We start from the raw sequence: 20,519 nt of genomic DNA, 5'->3' as shown, positions 1-20,519 counted from the left end.
CTCATTCACTCTCACACTCTCACTCTCTCTCTAGTTCATCTCTCTCTGTACTCTCTCCCACACTCAAGCAAGGAAGAGGAGAAGGAAATGAGGAGAAAGGAGAAGGGATTGGAGCTTGGAGGCAGCAAGAGATGGCCGTGGAGATCACCTAGAGGCTGTCGTCCACAAGAGGTAGGGGTTAGAAGGGGGAGGAGCCCTCTCACCCTTGCCATAAGGAGCTAGAAGAAGGAGACAAGAAGATTTCGAGTCACCTGCTCCATCACCTTGGAGAGCTTGATATCTTGTTGTTGCAGCCCTTGGTAAGGATCTAACTGATGGATAAGTCTCATGTGTGGCTGGTCTTTGTGGGGCTATGATGCTCACATGGTCATGGTCCTTGTGGCTGTTTTTCTGTTTTTAGGACAGCATCTTAGACTAGAGGACAGCATCTTAGAGGACAGCATCTTAGACTAGAGGACAGCATCTTAGCTAGGACAGCATATTAGCATCTTAGACTAGCATCTTAGACTAGCATCTTGGCATATGCTTGGCTGGCTAGCAGCCTATAAATATGTAACCCCAACCCCTTGGGTTGGCATGGCATTTGTGTGAGCTTGTGTGAGAAATAGACAAGAAAATTGCCCCAACTCCTAGTGTCATCCTCTCTCGATGAGAGTAAGAATTCTCCTACTACCAAGAGTGAGAATTCAGCGACTAACAAGTGGTATCAGAGCCGTATTATCCTGTAGCCTGAGCATCTCTTGCTCATCTTCTCTCTCAGCCCCACAACAGCCCCAGCCGTTGGCAGCAGCAGCTCCTCCGGCCGCTCCTGTTCACTCCTCTCCCAGCTCGTCTGAAGCAGCCCTCTCCCCACGCAGCAGCCCCCCGGTAGCGCGTCATGTCCGCAGGGCAGTCTCAGCGCTCGGTCGCCTCGAGCACGCGGCGTCGGCAGGAGGCCGAACTTGCCGCGGCAGAGGAACGCGAGCGAGCGGCGGCAGAGACCGCTGCGGCGGCGGCAAGGGCGTCGAGGCTGGCAGCAGCGGAGCTGGCAGCAGCCAGAGCGGAGGCGGAAGCAGCGGCGGCGGCGAATGCAGCGCGTGCGGCGACGGCGGAGGTCGAGGCTCTGCGCGGCAGCATCGGCAGCTCCATTTCCGCTGATGACACCGCCGACGCGGACCTCGAGCTGCTAGAGAGGGACGCAGCGCGAGCGCGGGCGGCGCAGTGGGCAGCCGCACACGTCCACGAGCGTGGCGGCAGCCCAGACAGGCGCGGACACGCTGGCGGCGCTCCTGGAGGAGGCGCGCACGGCGGTGGCGCTCCTGGGGCAGCCCAGCACGCCCACGAGCGCGGCGGCAGCCCAGACAGGCGCGGACGCGCCGGTGGCGCTCCTGGAGGAGGCGCGCACGGCGGCGGCGCTCCTGGAGGAGGCGCGCACGGCAACGGTGGCGGACGGGTCGATGGAGAGCGCGGCCTTCACAGGCAGCGTGGCTCTCTCTCCCCGGATCGGTACCGACGGGTCGATGGAGAGCACGGCCTTCACAGGCAACGTGGCTCTCTCTCCCCGGATCGGTACCGTGGTTACCACGGGCTCCAGGCTGTTGTCAGGGACGTCGGTCCCGGCGGTGGGTGGCCTACCCTCACCAAGACCAACTACGTCGAGTGGGCTGCGGTGATGAGGGTAAAGCTCCAGGTGCGGCACATGTGGGAGGCAGTCCGGTACGGCGACGTCGACTACGACCTAGATCGACGGGCGCTGGATGCTCTCATCGCTGCAGTCCCGCCCGAGATGCAGTTCTCGCTTACCAGCAAGCGGACTGCCAAGGAGGCTTGGGACGCCATCGCTGCGGCACGCATCGGCAGCGACCGCGCCCGCAAGTCCACGCTGCAGGCACTTCGCAAGGAGTGGGAGAACCTGGCCTTCAAGCCAGGTGAGGACGTTGATGACTTTGCTCTCCGTCTCAACACTCTGTTGCAGAAGATGGTGCAGTTCGGCGACGACACCTACGGCGAGGAGAGAGCTGTCGAAAAGCTCTTTCGCTGCGTCCCCGAGAAGTACAAGCAGATGGCTCGCTCGATCGAGTCGCTGCTGGATCTCTCCACGATGTCGATCGAGGAGGCGATAGGTCGCCTCAAGGTCGTCGACAGTGATGAGCCACAGTCCCTCTCGGGGCCCATCACCACTGGCGGGAAGCTCCTTCTCACTCGGGAGCAGTGGCTTGCCAGCCAGGGTGACCGGAGGAAGGGGGAGCCTTCTTCCGCGACAGGCGGCCGCAAGCGTGGCAAGCCGCGCAAGGCGCGCAGAGACGCCCAAGCCGGGGCGCGAGGACGTGCCGAGGGTGATGCCCGCGGAGGCGCCCAGGGCGGCGCCGCCGGCAGGCACAAGCCGGCACGAGACGACACCTGCCGCAACTGCGGCCAGCTTGGCCATTGGGCCAAGGACTGTCGACAGCCACGACGCGGCCAGGCCCACGTCGCACAGGCGGAGGAGGAGGAGCCGGCTCTGTTCATGGCACATGCCAGCATCGAGCTACCTCCAGCGGCACCGGCCGCAGCGGCTCTCCTCCACCTCGACGAGCCAAAAGCACACGCCCTCCTCGGCGACAGCTCCGGCAACGACAAGACTGACGGGTGGTGCCTCGACACCGGCGCCACCCATCACATGACCGGTCGACGGGAGTTCTTCACCGAGCTTGACTCTAGCGTCCGAGGCTCCGTCAAGTTTGGGGATGCCTCCGGCGTGGAGATCAAGGGCGTCGGCTCCATCATCTTCACCGCCGTGTCTGGTGAGCACAGGCTGCTCACCGGAGTCTACTACATCCCCGCGTTGAGGAACTCCATCATCAGCTTGGGACAGCTGGATGAGAACGGTTCGCGCGTGGTGGTTGAGGACGGAGTCATGAGGATTTGGGATCGTCGTCGTCGCCTTCTTGCCAAGGTATCCAGAAGCGCAAATCGACTCTACGTCCTTAACGTGCAGGTGGCACAACCCCTCTGTCTCGCTGCTCGTCGGGACGACGAGGCGTGGCAGTGGCACGAGCGTTTCGGGCACCTTCACTTTGAGGCCCTGAAGCGGCTCAGTGCCACGGAGATGGTGCGAGGCCTGCCGTGCCTCGACCATGTGGAGCAGCTCTGCGACGTCTGCGTGTTGACGAAGCAGAGGCGACTCCCCTTTCCCCAGCAGGCAAGCTTTCGAGCCAAGGAGAGGCTCGAGCTCGTGCACGGGGACTTGTGTGGCCCGGTGACACCGGCCACACCGGGAGGACGACGCTACTTCCTGCTGCTCGTCGACGACCTCTCCCGCTACATGTGGGTGATGGTCCTCGGCAGCAAGGGAGAGGCTGCGGACGCCATCAGACGCGTGCAGGCTTCTGCGGAGGCGGAGTGCGGCCGCAAGCTGCGCGTGCTGCGCACCGACAACGGCGGCGAATTCACGGCGGCTGAATTCGCGTCGTACTGCGCTGACGAGGGCATTCAGCGCCACTACTCCACGCCGTACAGCCCGCAGCAGAACGGCGTCGTCGAGCGGCGCAACCAGACGGTTGTGGGGATGGCTCGGGCCCTCCTCAAGCAGAGGGGGATGCCGGCTGTCTTCTGGGGAGAGGCGGTGGTGACGGCCGTCTACATCCTCAACCGCTCGCCTACCAAGGCGCTCGACGGCAGGACGCCGTACGAGGCTTGGCATGGGCGCAAGCCGGCGATCTCCCACTTGCGGGTCTTCGGCTGCCTCGCGTTCGCCAAGGAGCTTGGCCACATCAGCAAGCTCGACGACAGGAGCACTCCGGGAGTGTTCATCGGCTACGCGGAGGGCTCGAAGGCCTACCGCATCCTCGACCCGAAGACACAGCGTGTGCGCACGGCGCGCGACGTTGTGTTCGACGAAGGGCGAGGATGGGCGTGGGACAAGGCGGTGGACGATGGCTCGGCTCCGACTTACGACGACTTCACTGTCGAGTACGTCCACTTCGAGGGAGCTGGGGGAGTAGGCAGCTCTTCTTCGGCGAGCGCGTCTACCCCAGTCCCCGAGCCTCCACCGACCCCGGCGCCTGCTACTCCAACAGCTCCACGCTCTCCAGCCAGGACCTCGGCTGCGATGAGTTCTTCGCCGGCTTCACCACAGCCGGCAACGCCACGCACTCCAGCACCGACAGGCACCTCTCCGGGCACGTCTACTCCAACACCAGCTCGTGTCGAGCACAGCCCGGTTGAGCTCGCTACTCCGCTCTCTCACGACGAGGAGCGCATCGACGCGTACCACGACGGCGAGCCGTTGCGGTACCGTACGATGGAGAACCTTCTCGGCGACCAGTTGGTGCCGGGACTGGTGCCTCATGACCTGGAGGACCTGGAGGCGCAGTTGCACCTTGCGTGTGACGACGGCGAGCCTCGGTCGTTCGCAGAGGCCGAGAGACACGCGGCATGGCGCGCCGCGATGCAGTTGGAGATGGATGCGGTTGAGAAGAACCGCACCTGGGAGCTTGCTGACCTTCCTCGTGGTCATCGCGCGATCACCCTTAAGTGGGTGTACAAGCTGAAGAGGGATGAAGCCGGTGCCATCGTCAAGCACAAGGCTCGCTTGGTGGCACGAGGTTTCGTGCAGCAGGAGGGGGTCGACTTCGACGACGCCTTTGCTCCCGTGGCACGGATGGAGTCCGTGCGACTCCTCCTTGCGCTAGCTGCCCAGGAGGGCTGGCGTGTTCATCACATGGACGTCAAGTCGGCGTTCCTTAACGGCGACTTGAAGGAGGAGGTCTACGTGCACCAGCCGCCGGGATTTGCGATCCCCGGCAAGGAGGGCAAGGTGCTCCGCCTGCGCAAGGCCCTCTATGGCTTGCGGCAGGCACCGAGGGCGTGGAATGCCAAGCTGGATTCCACGCTAAAGGGGATGGGCTTCGAGCAAAGCCCGCACGAGGCGGCCATCTACCGACGGGGCAATGGAGGTAATGCCCTGCTGGTGGGTGTCTACGTCGACGACTTGGTGATCACCGGCACCAAGGATGCGGAGGTGGCGGCATTCAAGGAAGAGATGAAGGCCACCTTCCAGATGAGTGACCTGGGGCCTCTCTCCTTCTACCTGGGAATCGAGGTACACCAGGATGACTCTGGGATCACGCTTCGACAGACCGCCTACGCCAAGCGCGTCGTTGAGCTAGCTGGGCTCACCGACTGCAACCCAGCTCTCACTCCGATGGAGGAGAGGCTGAAGCTGAGCCGCGACAGCACGACGGAGGAGGTGGACGCTACGCAGTACCGGCGTCTTGTGGGGAGCCTTCGCTACCTCGCCCACACACGGCCGGACTTGGCATTCTCCGTCGGCTACGTTAGTCGGTTCATGCAGCGACCGACGACGGAACACCAGCAGGCTGTGAAGAGGATCATCCGCTACGTTGCGGGGACTCTCGACCACGGCCTCTACTACCCGAGGTGCCCTGGGGCGGCACACTTCGTCGGGTACAGCGACAGCGACCACGCCGGCGACATCGACACCAGCAAGAGCACGAGCGGGATCCTCTTCTTCCTCGGCAAGTGCCTCGTTAGCTGGCAGTCGGTCAAGCAGCAGGTGGTGGCCCTGTCCAGCTGCGAGGCCGAGTACATAGCGGCCTCCACCGCTTCGACTCAGGCGCTCTGGCTTGCTCGACTGCTTGGTGATCTCCTCGGCAGAGACACTAGAGCGGTGGAGCTCAGGGTGGACAGCAAGTCCGCTCTGGCCCTGGCAAAGAACCCCGTGTTCCACGAACGCAGCAAGCACATCCGGGTGAGGTACCACTTCATCCGAGGCTGTTTGGAGGAAGGGAGCATCAAGGCGAGCTACATCAACACCAAGGACCAGCTTGCGGACCTGCTCACCAAGCCCCTTGGGAGGATCAAGTTCCTTGAGCTCTGCTCCAGGACCGGGATGGTTCAACTCTCCCACAAGACGACGCACAAGACTTAGGGGGAGAATGATGGATAAGTCTCATGTGTGGCTGGTCTTTGTGGGGCTATGATGCTCACATGGTCATGGTCCTTGTGGCTGTTTTTCTGTTTTTAGGACAGCATCTTAGACTAGAGGACAGCATCTTAGAGGACAGCATCTTAGACTAGAGGACAGCATCTTAGCTAGGACAGCATATTAGCATCTTAGACTAGCATCTTAGACTAGCATCTTGGCATATGCTTGGCTGGCTAGCAGCCTATAAATATGTAACCCCAACCCCTTGGGTTGGCATGGCATTTGTGTGAGCTTGTGTGAGAAATAGACAAGAAAATTGCCCCAACTCCTAGTGTCATCCTCTCTCGATGAGAGTAAGAATTCTCCTACTACCAAGAGTGAGAATTCAGCGACTAACACTAACCAAGCCAAACCTAGGATTGCATCTTTAGGAGCCAAAACCTAGGAAATGTCGATATGTGGCCTAGAGTTAGTTTGCACCCAATGTAGCTAGAACCAACTAGCTAGAAGTGCTCCATAGAACCCTCGTAGCCTAGCCTGAAGATGGTTTACACATGCAAGCACCATGGGTGAAGATTTGGATTTCGAGTTGCTACAAAGTATTCATTGTCAGTACTGACGGAGAGTCCGACATCACCGGCGGAGCGTCCAATAGTCTGTTCACCTGCACAAAACACATCTGTAACCCACCGGAATACCCGTCACCACACCAGAGCGTCCGATGAGTTATACACCAGAGACAGAGGAGTGTCCAGAGAACTAGATCATAGTTTTTGGTACAGCGGAGGGTCCGTCGATATTCCGGAGTGCCCGCTAATATATAAACCAGAAACCTAAGAGCAGCCAGTTCATACCAGATGATCCGTCACTCACACGGAACATCCGATGGAGCTTGAACACTTAACAACCCACACCACCCTACAGACCTGGCCTGACGGATGGTCCGCCACTTTGATAGAACCTTCCGAAAGGATTATAATTACAGAGAGGTTTTCGAGAACACAGACTTCGTACCGGAGGGTCCAACCCTAGTTTGGAGAGTTCGATTGTCCTAGAGAGCCAATATCCCACTAAGTCCCAGTAACCATCGGACCGTCTAATATTCACGCCAAATTATCTGATAGTTACCAGTCAGCAAACCACTAGTGTATTACTACATGCTCACTCTTGTGTCACTAAAGCCAAATCAACTAAGAATCATCGCATAGCATGAGATGTACTTTATGCAGTTCACTCATCAAGCATCATGCATGTATAGGTGACCTGATTCTCGAAGAACCCTTTGAGGAGGAGCGTTAGGAGGAAGAAGCCGTCGAGCCTAGCAACGACGTCCAAGGCAGGCCCCTATGCATCCCTATGCTTTACAAGTGCATAATGAACTATGGTTATCTATTGCATTGCTATGTTACTAGTGAACCGGGAGGGAATTACCTATGTCAAGTCTTATCCATATATTGCCACACCAATCAACCATACATGTCTTGTTTAATAATCATGCTTAGTATGCTTAGATCTTAGAAGTCGAGCTATTGATGGGTTTCTCATTACTCGCGTGATGATATGTTGATAATCCACTAAACAACACCTTGGGAAGGGATCAACACTTGTTCCACTTTGTTATGGTATGAGCTTTGGTCGGCAAGGGGGTATGGTCATGGCAAGATGGAAATTCTTGGATGACATAGCTTGCTTACCGATTAAGGACCGTGTATCCGTGGTAGTGAGTATGAACATAAAACTGTACAGACCACTTGTCGCCAATGGGGGAGACAAGCCAAGTAACTGATCGTGACCGTCTTATCCGTGAAACTGGTAAGGGGGGTGGCGTCGGTCAGGAATGTCCAGGACATTGACCAGGCATCCAGTCGAACCTTTCGTCGGATTGGACATCTTGGTTGGGTTGGGGAAAGGTTGAAGCATCGAGATATCCCTTCTGTACTGACGGGTCTTATGTGCGATATCCCTTGTTTTTGAGTGGGGTTAACTTGTACCCCTCTGCAGAGTATATAATTTGAAAGCAATAAGTTCTACTTCTAGATACGGACTAGCATTGGGATTGGAATTGAGGACTCGTGGAAGATCGAGTTCCCGCTTGCAAATGTTTAACTTGATTACCTATGCTATGCTTAATTCTGCTACGTTATAGATCACCTTTACTTTACAGTATAAATGCTTTTATGCAAAGATACACATTCATTGCTACTACCCAAATGCATACTCCTTGTTTACTATATCGGGTAAGTCCTACGGAGTACAATTGAGTACTTACCCTGTGTGATCTTAAGTTTTGCAGGTATCGTAGCCCCTGTGCATGGATTCTTTTATGCTCCCGACCCCTCGCTGGATCAGGAGTGGTGAAGGATCTCGTGTCTTGTAGATACATGGATGTGGCACACCCATGTATCCGTTATCATAAACTATGTTATGTTGAAAGACTTCCGCTAGACTTCGATTTAGACTGTAATGTGTGACCGTGTGATGAACTAAGTGTGTGAACCTAGACTTATAAACTTTAATGCTTTAAACTTGTAATGTAATCTAAGCACTGTTGTGATGTATTCTCTCTCGAATTGATCTTGAAGAGGAGTTGCTACGTGCGCTCCTGGGGGTCTCACGATGCTGCTTTGCTTAAATTGAGCAGTAAAGTGGTTGACACTCGGTTTAGGTGAGGTATGCGTCGGGTCCCCCGACACTAATTGTATCACCCAAAAAAATTCAAGAAACCCCGGTAAATCCAAATTCATTGCATTGACATTTATATTTAATAACTCTGTTTTCATAAGCTTATTAGCATTCATGATTGGAAACAGAGAACAGAGGACAGTTGTAATCTAAAAAATTGAAGAAACCCTGTGTAATACAAATCCATTGCACTGCCTTTTTTGTTTGGGGCTCTTGCGTTTGTACCCTTGTTTTGTATCGAAATTGTGATTTTGCCCCTATTTTTTTGACTTTGTGAATTTACTCCTACTGTGCCATTCACGAAGCACCAGTTTGCCCCTGCTCCGTCATCCACCCCTAACGGTGTTAAACTTTATACAAAAGGACATGAATGCCCATACGATTTTGCCCCTGTTTGTTATGCATAATTGTGATTTTACCCTGATTTGGAATTAGACTTTTTTATTGTATGCTGACAATTGATTAAATTTGATCAAACATATTTGGCACAACTTGCAATTATTTGAAATATTTCGATATAATCTTTTGTGTGGGACCAAAAATCTTCAATGTATAAGAATGCATGTAGAACATCGGTTAACAAACTGTATAAGTAGATGCATGCACTGATAACCTTAGTACCTTACCACATAGGAATGTCATACAGTACATGTTTTTTCAGCAGAAGTAACCGCCATACAAGTTGCTTCCATATCAGAGCCCCGTTTGCTTCTGTTTTCATCACCAAAATCTATTATAGGCAACGGTACCGTGCTGGTACTGATCGCTGCATCGGCATTGCCGGTGGAACAATGGTCGTCCCTACGCGAGACAGCGGCGGTGTAGCAATTTGTCTCCGCAGGAAGACCAGGAGGCTGTACCTATAGCCGTGCGGAACGCTCCAAAGGGCAAGCTGTCAGAGCAAGACAGGAAGTCGTCGGCCATTCCCGATGAGCCGTGAAGCAAGGCGCCGGCGTGGCCATCCTTGCGGTGATGCGGGGAAGAGCAAGCGTACGCAGAGTATGAAAGCAGAGTGAGGATGAGCTGCCTTCGGAAATTTGAAACCAGAGATCACCTTCGGAAATCATAATAATGATCTATCAATGTTGAAGCTTCCTTCTCCACTTCAACCACTCGCTAATCATCCTGTAGTGGCGACGGTGGTGACCAATTGCAGTGAGCTCGTCGGAGCTAATTGAAGCAACTGCATATAATTTGATTTGCTGTTAATAGTGTAGCAGCATATCCCAGCATTACACGCCTAATTTCTAGGTGCCAAGAGTATGAAAGCAGAGTGAGAACACCATGGCAGCCTCCTAAAGCCCTAGTATAATACTGATATAGTACATATATGAGCTTTACCTCTTTCAAATGCTCTATTCTCTCCAGCACAGGAAGGAGCTCATCAGCAAATGAAGAAATACCTTTTTGCAGAAGCACTGGGACAGTATCAATGCCGAGCTGCATAAGGGGCAAAAACATAAGTTTGCAGGCATTACTTTTCATAAAAGAAAATAGCATGTCCCTTCCTTTACAAGGTGAAAATCACCAACTTATATAAGAAAAAGAGCATTGCAAAGGATCCTATCATATAGCTATTCTGTGACAAGCACCATAGTTCTATGTGGATCAGTAGCCGATTTCTGTGAATCTGAGACAAGCACTTATATAGATATATAAAATCAGTAGCGGCAGCGGCAGCATCCATAGTTCTATAAATCAGCCGGCTGATGTGCTTTGACCTACAGCTGCTGCTACTGGGTAGAAAGCAGTAGCTATAGAAAAACAAAAAAAAAAGAAAGGTGTAGATCCAATTACCACTCAAACATCACAAAATTGGGTAGTATTAGATTACCTGGAATGAAGCAAAGTAGCCTTGATTTCGGATCTGCACATAGCATAGAAAATTAGAACTCCAATTTATTAAAGAATAGCAAGAATAGAGTGGTTCCTCTGTGTCATACCTAAAATTTTCATTCGATTGCTCCTGGGCCAAGCAGGGTCTAGTGGTGTGCCATTGATTTTGTTTGCCCCAAGCCGAGGGAGTGGGTCTCGGGGATGAGGATGGACATGCACGCGAACTCCTTGCCGTTGGCCCGCTCCACGCAGAGGTACGTAGTGCCGAACTGGCCCTGCCCGAGCAGCACAGACTCCGGGGCCACCGCCGCCTTCGCCTCCGCCGACGACATCTGCGCAGAGAGGCAAACATCAACAACTCAGATCCGCGCTGAGGGAGACGGAGTCCGCCACGAACGCCGCCTCCTGCTCCCTTGGCAGTCCCTCATCCTCTGCCTCTTCCGTGGCAGAGATATGCTGGCCGGCCGCCGCTACCACAGCTGCGAGGGGGCGCGGACCCGCTGGCCGGCAGCCCGTCGCCGCGGCCGCCCTGGCAAGCGAGCGTGCAGGCCGCCTGCCGCCGTCACCCCAACCAGCGAGCGTAGGCGTAGGCGCGGGCCCCGGCAGGCGAAATAGCAGCGATCGGCGAGAGGGGCGGCGGGGAGAAGATTTGGAGCCGCGGCTCCGCGCAGCCAGGTAGATCGGCAGCAGCACATCCGGCGTAGGGAGAGGAGTGGCAGACACCGCGGCCCTCGCGCGCCCCAACACCGCGCGCCACGTGCCGAGCCCCGCCGCCGCCCCGCGCGCGACAAGCCCCGCCGCCGGGAGCCGTTGCCGCACCGCGCGCTGTGCGTTGTCAACGCCGCCGCCGCCGGATGCCCCCGATGCCCCGGTCGATGCAGCCGCCCGTGAGAAAGGCACAATTTCATTACGGAGGCTGAATATAAGGATAAGGGGCAATTTGGTCTTTTCGCCTTTGTTTTTTCAGATTTTGAATTTTTTTAATTCATTTATTCCATGACCATCTGACGGCATCCAAACCAGGGGCAAACGGATGATTCAATTCAAAATAGCAAGGGCAAAATCACAAAGTTGAGAAAACAAGGATAAAATCACAATTAGACTCCTACGTAAGGGCAAGAACACCATTTTCCCTTTTTGTTTTCATAAGACTAATACAATTCATGGTTGCAAATAGAGCACAGAGGATAGATGAGACGAAACGACATAGGATGTAAATAAATTCCACAATCATTTCAGGCCATTTCATTTAAGTGAAATCACATAGTTATCGCCAAAATCATAAACACAGAACCCAAATAGATGAGAAGTTGGAACATCTTAGGGAAAATATTGCTACTACCAAAAACGAATCCAATACTGGTACACAAGCCCAACCTAAACAACCTGGCGTGATTAGAAAGAACTCAAATGATGCAATGAACATTATTACATAGAAACAACAGTTTTTTTTTTTTTTTTTTACCTTGGACGAAGATGGTCGAACAACAAATCACAATGTTAGGCACAAGAAGCACTGGTAGGCACAAGGAGGAAGAGATGGGGGTTTACCTCGTGGCCGCCGCTGCTCGCGCCGGCGAGGGGCTTCACGCGGGAACAGGGCCCCGCCGCCGGGGGCGGGGACGACGGTGGGAGGTGGAGATCTCACCGGTCTTCAGCGTGGATTCGCCGGCCTCCACGCGGGAGCAGGGCGCCGCCGCCAGGAGCAGGGGCGACGCTGGCAGGTGGAGACCTCGCCGGTCTTCATCGCGAATTCACCGGGGGTAGGGTCAACTAGCGACGGCGGCACGCGAAGCGGCCACGCAGGCGCAACAACACGACAGGGCGAGGACGCGGCAGGGCCAGCGCAGTGTCCACACGGGAGATAGAGCCAAGTGCAAAGGGCATGTTTGGATGCAACCTGGATGACTTGCCTGGGCATTTCAGCTGCATGTGACTCTGTAACCGATAGCAAGATTGCCTAACCAGGCAAGTGTGTTTTTCATGTCTTTGTTTGGTTGCAGTCCTGGAGCTATGCCTGAGTGGATGAAAGGAACCGGGCAGCGTTTGGCTGACGAGCTGCCTGTGTTTATACATTTTGATTTGAAGGTGTGCTGCAAAAAACATTTCCAGAAAATATTATAGTAGCAGCGAAATATTGCAAATATTTTATAAATCCAATAAGTATGAGATGCAAAACGAAGCATACCATCTTCATTCGTTAAACATGGAGACAAGCCAATAATACTAGCGGTTGTTGTAATTAATAGAAAAAGAAAGAAATTGTATGCAGTCTGAAGAAGGCAAGTTATAGAGAAAAAGGAAAACAGAAACCTCGATCCAAAAATCTGAAGGTGTGGCCACCAGGATGGTGATCCATATACAGAAGAAAATGAAATCCAAAGGCCAGGACCTCAAATCGTGCAAACAAAGAAGATAAATCATGGGTAGAATCAGTAGAAAAAAAACTTCCGAAAAAATCAATTGAAAAGGAAAAGAAGCAATTATTGCCTGTAACTTTCAGCTAAGAGGAGCCAGCCGGCCATCAGATGCAAAAAAAAAAAAGCGCCGTCATTATGCGCCCTCATCAATCTGGCCATGATTTTTTACCTTTGGATGAGCGCAAACGAGAGAGAGAGCTTGAGGGGAAAAGGGAGAGAGTTCCGGAGAAAAGGGGAAGTGGCTTAGGTGGAGTCATTAAGGCCAGGCAAGTCGGACAGACCTACGCCTGGCTCCCAGGCAAGTGTGTCACATGCAACTCACAGCAGGTAACTTGTTCAGGTCCCAACCAAACGAATCCTAGAAAGAAGGCAGGCAGGTGTCCAGTCCCAGCATTTTAGTCCAGGGCTTCATTCAAACATGCCCAAAGTGCGTGGGAGAAAGGGCGTTGTTTCCCATATGACGGCAGGGTAAAAAAAAAACAGCACCGACGAGAAGGGGCTGCCTTTTCGGTTTTTTGTTTTTATATATTTTATTAATTTTAATACTGCCTGTTCAGTTGTTAGGGTGAGGCAACCCTTTTTTTTTACGAGAAGGGGCTGCCATTGTTGATTTGGGGACAATGGGAGAGGGTGCGAACGTACGGCGCGGTTAATCGTAGGATGACGTGGCGATAATGCCAGCGTGGTGATTTTCGGGTCTGCCCTTAAACTCGGCTTGATCCGTTTCTTTTTTCATCCGGAACAGTGTTTTTCTCTCACAAATTCCTCCAGATTCATCTAGATTCTTCCAGATTCCTCCAAATTCCTCCCAGCGAATGGAACCTAGTGGCGTTAGTAGTTACCGATGATGTGGATGGGCTAATTGCGGGCGGCAGGGAACTGAATTGTAGAGGTAATTACTTTTGAAACTCTGCATATCATTCGTGAATAGACATGTTGCCTTAAGCATTCCGATTTCTTACACAGGTCACGTTGATAAGGAGGAACAAATTTATGATGTGTGGCTTTCTTTAACCTATCCCATATATCAGATTGTAATCACATATTGCCTAGCTCTCGACACTAGATTTTAGCAAATCCATAAATTTACTAGGAGCTTGTTTAACTCTATGTATCTGAGGAACTAGGTGGGAATTAAATTCCTATTATACATTCATCTTCCAATCAAAATATTCTTCTCCACCATAAGCTCTGTAAAGGGATGGTATGATAAATTTACCTATCATACCTTGATGATTATAGTCTATATGTGGTGGCTGATTGTTCTTCATTCCATCCATCCTTGCAAATATCTGTTCTATGATTTCCTGTACTTCACTCTTAAACAGAAACCCATTGTTTGATATTGTTAGAAATAAAAATTAATCCCTATCAACTATTATATGTGTTGGTGGAAACACGCTCTCACACGCCTTACCAAATTCTTACAAGGTTCTTACCAAAGCAAAGCAGTGGATGTTACGACCGGCGGCTGGTTCGTGATGCTTGTGAGGGAGTGGCACCGAAATTGCAAGGACCTTTTTCCACATTGATCTAAAGAATACGTTAGCTTGGAAGGCACACAAAAAATAAAATATGTATATGTGGCACACAAGTTAGTAAGAGATAGCAATGTTGAATTATAGTCCCAAATACCTGTTTTCATTGCTGGCCTAGAGGTGTTCCAAGTAACTTGTGTGTGACAAACAAGGTGGAGAAACAAATATGATGGACAACAATAATATCAGAAACAAGACACAAGACAACATACACTAACACAACTTAATTTGGTGTTCTCTTCGTGCTCATCTAAATATTATTCCTCTTTTGCCTATCTCTTTTCTCTTTTTTGGCAATTGTTTTTTGGGAAAATTTTGAATTTTCTTTTTTTATATTTTTCCTTGGCTTAGAAGCACACAAGAAGTAATCAAATAATTTTGAGCTCAAAATGTAAACAACATAGCATGTGGAATTTTCAGAAGATGCGCTCCAAATTGAGAAAAGTTTCCAGGCTCTGAAACACAATCTTCTGGGCTATTTTATAGAAAAATAAATTCACTGAACCCGCCTTGATGATTAGGTAAAATTGGTTCTGTAGCACCAAAAAGTTGTGATCTCTGTAAAACACCACTGAAAGATTTCAGTCCCACGAAATACCACTGAAAGTTGCTACCGTGAACTGAAATTACCATTCTGTAGTTTGCAGCAGAGCCATTAATTGGGACCAAAATACCCCTCAAACCAGTTGGAACATGAATGCATGGCCTAGATGCGCGTTGGAGGAGGAGTCACGGCGGGGGTAGCACGTAGTCGAGGAGGAGCCGTGGCGCAGCCGGCGGAGGCATGCCAACTTGCACGTGGGGAGCGGCCCATGGAGGCCAACGGTGGTGGTGCGGCCTACGTGCATGGAGCGGTCCGCAGTGGCCGACGAAGAAGGCGCGACCGATACGGTGGGGAGCAGTCGACGGTGGCCGGCGGTTGCAGCGTGGACTCCATGTGTGGAGTGACCTATGGCGGCGAGTGGGGTAGCATGGCCTCCGCACTAGGAGCAGCCCACGGCAGCCGGTGTAGCTGGCACGGCCTCTGCGCCTAGAGCAATCCACGATAGCTGACAGAGGTGGTGTTAGCGCTTGGAGCCCGCATAGATGCCGACGAAGGTGGCATGCAGGAGCGGCGCTCCTAGCAGCAGGCGCAATGTGGAATCGAGCATGGACTCTCCCGTGAGTGCGTTCTTGTCCCGAATGAAAGAGAGATAGGATAATACAAGGGCATACGGGTCATTTTAGGTTTGTTGTTTACGTCAAATTAACGTTTCTGTGTGTAAAAACTGACAGAATGTTAATTTCAATTCACGGTGGCAACTTTCAATGGTATTTTACATAGGTCACAATCTTTTGATGCTACAGATTTTTCACTATGGTCTATACCTTGATGATATAGTAAATTTACCTATCACAATCTTTTGATAGCTGAAAACAGAGTTCATATGCAAAAGTTATGCCTATTTTACGAACGGACTCCGAATCAGAGGACAAAACATGAATAAAGTGTGGAAAAATAGCGAGGGCGGGTAGGCTTTTATGGAAACGCTGGGGGAAACATACTAGCCGGACTCAAACACAATCTTACCAGCAACAAGACTTCGACCTTGGACAAACTCAACACGACGGACACTCTGAATTATGCAAAGGCTATGGCACGGATGATTGTAGGATAGAAAAATGAGTATAGCCATGGACTACGGGCTGAAGATGAAAACACTCGAACTAAGGGTAAGATGTGAACTTGACAGTATACTTGAAGCTATGATTACCCCTTAATGGTCCGTCAGATTGAGATAAATCTTGTTCTGGTTGGAGAATGACACACCGATCTAGCTTCAGATTAAATGACCCGAACCTTGCAACCTTAGCACAATGACACCTCTGGTTATCAACCATGTCACAAATCCATTTGACCTCACTAAGAAGGCTAATCGCTGCCTACAAAATAAAGAATCCAAGCAATAACTCGAAAGTACACAACTCAACTGAAGTAACAACTATAGATGATTGATTAACCACTAAAAGTTAGGGTTTCACAATCGATGACGGCAACTGTTTTAAGATAGATTCATCTAAAGCAAAACTCAAACCCTAACACTACTACATCAGACCTATCATAGCCGCTTCAGAACCCCCATGACAGCCGAATTTTGGCCTTGGTAGTAAGCGGTCGACGGTGATAGTCGAAGTCATCATGGTTGGTTAACAATGACTGTGATGGACCCTGACACCGTAGCATTGGTCACTGATCCATCTATGTCGAGGCAAACTATCATGGGGTATAAACCTGTGGCATGCATTGCTGTTCATCAGATGTCACTAAGTCTGGGTCTCAGGTGGCTCGTGTGGACTCAAGAACACAAAGAACACACAGAGGACATAATGGTTTATCCTAGTTTGGGCTATCGGGGCCCTACATCCTAGCAGTAGATGTTTCTTGTATTCTAGAGCACCCAAATTGGTGGGTTAGAACAGAGTATAAAAGATTTGAAAGGGGATCGCTCGGTGCTATCCTAGGCTCATTGGCCATGAGGTCTCTTCCTCACCGGAGAGGAAGAAGATGATGGCAAGGAGGAGCTCTTGGTACTCCTCTTGGGGTAGCTCTGCTCTAGGTACAATGCTCTGAGTTGTCATGAGGACTCTATTCGATTAGCTTTATTATCCTTTCATCTTCCTCCCTCTATAGGATCGGACCTCCCCTTATATACCGAGGTAGGTCAGGTACATGGTGGTTTGGGGGGTTTAGTCTATGGTCTACATGCACCGGAGTCTAAGAGGGTGCTACTACAGCATGGATGGACCATGGTGTTATCATGGAGCTAGAGAAGCCCTAGGCGTCATCCTGGCTATTCTACTCTGACTGCTCTGACCGTCAGGCTTTGTCGGCTTGGACCGGCTTCCACCAGGTGCACCTTCTAGAGGCTTCCTTGGTAGCGAACTGCATCAGGCTTGAGGGACTGATGAACGGGATGGAAGCTCCCTAGCCCCTAAAGCTATCAGAGAGGTTTTGTGCCCTTGTGTCATGCCCCGTGCGTGATTTGTTGGAAGAGTGGATGATAGCGCTGTGCCCGTTGGGTAGTGCCAAGGAGCCCCGAGCCTTAGGGCACTCAGGGCGCTGGGTTCTGGTCTAGCCTTTGGCCTATGCTAGAGGCGGGGCCATGGATTAGGCTTGGGCTACCATTAATCAGGAGACTGGGGCTCAGGCGAGCCCCTGAGCCCCGAGCAGAGGTAGAGGGCATGCTCAGGTTCCACCCAATCCTTGGCCTAAAGGTACTTGCGAGCGCACCTAAGGGGTGTAGGCCCCAAGCCCCAAATGATCCTAGAGGGATCCTGTCGGAGGGTCCTTTGGTCAGGAATGACCTCTTACCTCGGGACATAACACCTCCCTAGGTTATAATCTCGTAAGGATCCCTCAAGCCCTTCGTGGCCTCATGAGTTCGAGTTCATGATGGCAACGAGGGCTGAGTCCAATCTTTCGATGACCGAGCTAGCCATGACAGGGATGGCTTCCGTTGACGAGGGTTGTATTCCCTTTTGAAGGGTTTCCAAGCATGGTTGGAGTGCTCGACTATCGGGGCCAAGCATTGGTGGTGGACCACGCTGCTTAAGTCGAGGGCCTAAGCAGGGGCCTAGCAAACTCGTCTAGGAGCCTGCCAACCTTCGGCCTAGGGGCACCCTACTATTTGACCTAGGTCTATAGTGGGTTGGGCGATCGAGAGCCTCTAGGCTCTGGCTCAGGGCCATCCAATTAACCAGCACGCCACTGCCCTTCTAGTCTATCGTAGTAGGCCCTAGTGGTTCAGGCTAACTTTAGCAGCATTGGTTGGAGCGTGCATCGAGCATTGTTGGGACCCTCATTGGGCCTGTTACTTAGTGACTCCTGCCCCAGCTCTAGGGAGTTGGTTTTAGGGTGCACCAATGGGCGCCCATTGATTGGGAGCCTAGGATCTCCATCGGACGAGTTGGCACAGCCCCTGAGGCCATTGTGTGGCCTCTCTACCTACGAGTCAAGGTGATTTTATAGGCTCGGTGCTATTGTTCCCTCAATAGGATGGGCTATTATGACAATAGCCTCGGTGGCCAAGATTGACGCACCCGTGCTACTAACGGGTAAGTCCTATGAGAACCCCAAGTATCCGATCACTTTGGTCCTCGGTCTTGGTCCCATAGAGGGGCGACCCTTGGCTTCCTGACCGAGTCACTTGTTCAGTTCTTGAGCCCGTTCTACTGAGGTCGAGGGCAGGCTGCCTCCCTTGGTGGGTCACCACAAGTAGCTCAAGGCCGATACTTGGACATTGCTCATTAGGATGACCAAAACTGCTTTAGGGCATTCTAGCTTTGGCCGCTTGGGCCCGTCTCCTGAGCATCCCTCGCACCTTTGTTTTCCTAGGGCAGCCTTGAAGCTCAGTTGAGCCTGGCTATAAACCCTATCTAGCACCCCGTCTGTGGGTTGCCACTTTTGCCCATTCGTGGGGCGAGCACCTGTTAAAGGGTTAGAGGTATGGAAATGAAATACAAGAAAACAAGCTATGGGTAAAAGTGACATAGCTATTTGATGTTCCACGCATTGTCATACTCTCCCCCTGAGAGGTTGCTGATCTTATAAGCCCCTGACCAGATTACATGTGAGATGTGGAACAGGCCTTCCCATGGAGGACATAGCTTGTGGACCTTTTTTGATGGGGTTGCCTTTTGAAGGATGAGGTCACTTACAACTAAGGAACGTTCGCATACCTGCCTGGTGTGGTAGCGATGGAGCCCCTGCTGATACTTGGTGGACTGTATAATGGCGATGTTCCTAACCTCCTCGAGCATGTTGGTGTCTGCCTGGTGCTGCTCCTTGGCCTGCTGCTCATCATAGAAGTGAACCCTAGGGGCATCGAAGTCAAGGTCAAAGGGGATGACCGCTTTAGCCCCTAGGCAAGGAAGAAGGGTGTGTAACCAGGTTGACCGACTTATGCTCATTCTGATGCTGTAGAATAGAGATAGGAGTTCGTCCACCCAGCGGTCTCCGTGCATCTTCAGCTTATTGTAGATGCAGGCCTTGATCCCCTAGAGGATCATCCTATTAGCGTGCTAGACCTGGCCATTGGATTTAGGGTGGTATATCGATGCCTAGTCCACCTAGATGCACTAGGTGTCATAGAAGTCTAGGAACTTGTGACCTATGAACTATATGTTGTTATCGGTAATTATATGATTTGGAACCCTGAACCTATGGATGATGTCCTAGATGAACTCCGCCACACACTCTGACTTGAGGTTGACTGATGGGTCGGACCTCGATCCACTTGGTGAATTTGTCGATGGCGACCAGGAGGCGATCGAAGCCTTCGAGGGACTTCTTGAACTCCACATCAATGTCAAGGTACCAGACCGTGAATGACCAGGTGATGGGGATCGTCTAAAGTGCTTGTGTCATCAAGTGGTTCTGCTTGGCATAGTACTGACAACCCTTGCATGATTTGATGATGTCTCGAGCATCGATGAGAGCCATTGTCCTATAGAAGCCATGTTTGAAAGCCTTCCCTATAAGGGCTCTAGGGGCAGTGAGGTGTGCATAGATGCTGGCATGGATGTCGAGGAGCATAGCCTTCTCCTCATTGAGGGAGACATACTTGAGAAGCACCCTAGAAGCACTTTAGCAGTACAACTATTCTTCCATGATCTTGAAGCTCTTAGCTCATCAAACTAGCCAGTGGGCCTCGGCGATGTCAGAAGGGAGGAGCACACACTGAAAGAAGTTGAGGAAGGGGGCCATCCAATACCCTAGGGCTCATCAGAGGGCGAGGAGAAGCGTCCCTTGATCTGGTCATCTCATTGGTGAGGGTAGATGATATGTCATTAGGCGGCGTCCCTTCGTGGATGGTCTAGGGTGAGTGCTTAGGCCCAAGGGGCTTCATTGGGGACCCCTATTATCGGGTGGGCTAGCCCCTCGCTAGACGCGACATGGTCACATCGGCTGCACTTCTGAGGTTGTACCAAAGGGTTGAGGGGACCTTCGACTAAAAGCTCATCGCCTCGGTGGCTCCGAGTGGTGACCATCAGCACCTAACCTTTGGGGGCAGCTGTTCGCTCCCCTCGAGTGCCAATGACGGTGGCGATGGACCCTAGGCCATGGGTCCCCTACCCCCTTAAGGTTTATCGAGG

At 51.9% G+C, this 20,519-nt stretch overlaps 1 protein-coding gene across 11 annotated transcripts in view; it reads right to left on the bottom strand.

Annotated features, from left to right (window-relative positions):
* The window catches only part of LOC136541773 (uncharacterized), a 29,289-nt gene extending 16,135 nt beyond the window's left edge, over positions 1-13,154 (bottom strand). For 3 of the 11 annotated variants that reach the window (XR_010780465.1, XR_010780471.1, XR_010780472.1), the window contains exons 1-5: positions 12,615-13,007; positions 11,978-12,519; positions 10,534-11,251; positions 10,425-10,457; positions 9,645-10,030 (exon numbers count right to left, since the gene is read on the bottom strand). The gene's annotated coding sequence lies outside the window, so the exon portion shown is untranslated. The other 8 variants (XR_010780474.1, XR_010780469.1, XR_010780468.1 and 5 more) reach the window with 6 other exon arrangements.
* Positions 13,155-20,519: the final 7,365 nt, after the last annotated feature.

The sequence above is a fragment of the Miscanthus floridulus genome, chromosome 3 (assembly GCF_019320115.1).
Source record: "Miscanthus floridulus cultivar M001 chromosome 3, ASM1932011v1, whole genome shotgun sequence".
Taxonomy (NCBI): Eukaryota; Viridiplantae; Streptophyta; class Magnoliopsida; order Poales; family Poaceae; genus Miscanthus; species Miscanthus floridulus.
The sequence above is the reverse complement of the archived record's forward strand: the minus strand, read 5'-3'. Positions and strand labels throughout refer to the sequence as shown.